This window comes from Lactuca virosa, chromosome 4 (genome assembly GCF_052849685.1).
Source record: "Lactuca virosa cultivar CGN04683 chromosome 4, Lactuca_virosa_CGN04683_v6, whole genome shotgun sequence".
NCBI lineage: Eukaryota > Viridiplantae > Streptophyta > Magnoliopsida > Asterales > Asteraceae > Lactuca > Lactuca virosa.
In genome coordinates, this window is record NC_136429.1 from 17,786,817 (window position 1) to 17,789,493 (window position 2,677).

Here is a 2,677-nt window from a genome sequence, read left to right on the forward strand (position 1 = left end):
TTTTCTTATATGTATAATAAATCAGCTATTTTCATTTGATTTTCTATCATAACTTTTATTATGTAATATTGAATATAAATATTTATAAATTAGACGTTTTAATCCACAAAAATTTAATAAATTATTTATCACTTTTCGTTGAATATAATATTTTAAATATCATCCGATTTCGAAACAAATTGCATTGTTGTAATCATTATTTTGAAACTAAGTACATTGTCATAATTGTCATTAATCACATATTACAACAAAAATTCTTCGTAAACCTATTGCTAATAATTAGCAACACGTGAACAGTAACCACATTGTGAATTGTTAGACCGGAAAGAGTGGGAGGGAAGCTTCCTTCACTTTTTGTGGGTCATACCCCCTCCTTTCCCCCACTTTTTTTTCCTCACCTAAAACCCAAGGAATTGGTGGGAAGGGCTTCCCTCACTATTTTTATTATTTTTTTAATAAAATTAATTGATTTTTATGATTTATAATTTTTAGATTAAAAATAACCAAAAAATTTAATTAAAAAGAAAATGCATTTAATTAATTAAAATAAAAATTACATTAAACCTAATATTTAAATTAGTAGAAACTTAAAAGTATAGGGTGTATTTTGTAATTTATGAAAACTATTTTTGTGAAGACAATTCAAAGTTGGGTGTATTCTGCCATAAAACCAAAATATAAGGGCCAAATATGCCATTTCCAGAAACATTCATCTTCTTCCTCATTAAAACCTGCCACTCAAAAAAAAAAAAAAACAAATTTCAGCCACTCACAAGAAGAGAGAGAGAGTGTGGGACTCCCTCCCCCCACCTTTTTCTCGCGTTTCCTTTCCCGCACCCCCGGTCTGGTGTTTCTTCGTGCGGGATCGTTTCCTGCGGCTTCCCCGCTCACCACTCCGTCCGGCCTTATAAACTTTATTCAAAATGAGAGTTTGCCTACTTGTATGTGCCCTTTGAATAAACTATAGGGAGTCGGAGGATGGAGTTTCCATTCCTAACAACGCCAACTCTACAATAATTTGTTGAGCTCGTTGATAAGAAAACCAGTCTCGCACCATCTAATATAAAATCCGACCCGCTCGAGATACTGATTAACTTTGCCCCCACCAAACTTTTTATTTTTATAATTATGAGAGTTAAATTTTTTTCACTTTTTGTCACTACACCAACTTTATTTTTCCTATTTTTAAAAAAAGTTTTGACCCGATTTTTATATTTTTTAACGAATTTTATCTCTGAACTTTTAACAAAAATTCTCTAGAAAAATTATATGCATTTAGAACTTAGGCTTTTTCCTTCTAAAATTATTTTTTTACAACTTCTTTTTCATTTTATGTTTTTACAAAATTGTTTTTTCACACATAAACTTTTTTGTAACTCTTTTTACAATAAAAAATTATTTCTTAAACTTTTTACAAACATGCTACTACTTTTTTACATATATTGTTTTTATAAAATTAGTTCATTTTACAATTTTTTTTCTTCAAAATTTTAATGAGTTTCAAGAACTACTTTTTTCAAATCATCATTAATTTGATTTTAGTACATTAAACTCATTTGTAATTTAGATTTAGCGCTAACTATTCAACTTCAATATAAAATAAACTTAAAACTTATTGATTTATGTCAAATAAATATGAGAAATGTTCAAATACTATTTTTAAATGTGAATTGTTAAATTGTAACGCCCGCGGATTCGAGCTAGACACTTAAGATATAATTAGTAATAATTATTCGTCGTGCGGGCGATAAATAAATGATTTTGATAGAAAATTATTTAGGATAAATAATATTAATCAAAGTTATATTAGATGTGACAAAGATTACGTACATATAAAGAACTCTGAAATAAGACTTCGTATGAAGAAGTTATGATTCTTCGAAGTTCCGCGATTAAATCGCCACAACTATGCGCATCGTAAAAAGTGAATCGGAGTTAAGTTGCTTATTAGCCTAAGTAATATAAACAAAAGTTGTAGTAATCATAAAAGTGAGAGCGTGCATATAGATAACGTCTAAATCTTACTTCGTATGAGGAAATTATGATTTTTCGAAGTTTCAGCGCAACAGTGCGAATACAGAAGTCGAAATTCAAATCGGTTGATTTTTAGCCAAAACAATCTAAACGAGAGTTAAAGATCTCATGACTATGATCCCGTTGATATAAAGACAGTAGAGAACGAAGTTTGTATGAAGGAGTTATGAATTTCACACAAACTTTAACAATTTGAACCGTTCTAAATATGAATTTTAGTTAGAGTAAGAATTAGTTGTTGAGACCTTAATGAAAGTTGTAGAGCTCATTGAGAGGGTCATGGGGATATAAATAACGTCAAAAACGGAGCTCGTATGTGAAAGTTGGTCGTGCCATGTGGCGTGGTCGCATATCCGGATCCTCCAAGAGACACGACGACGTGGAGTAATGTGGGCGTGACACATGGCGTAGTGAGAACAGGCCATGCGGCTGGTTCTAGAAGAAGAGGATGTGGACGAATCTGAGTGCGACATGTGGCAACAGGGCAGAGGAGCCAACAATGCTCGAGGGCGCGACACGCCCCTTATCAGAACGCAGCGTGCGCCTGCTCTCTATAAATAGCCTTCAGATTTCACTCAATTTCCTCACAAATTCACTCCAAACCTCTCTGAAATATCTCTAGACTTTGAGTTCAATTCTTCCC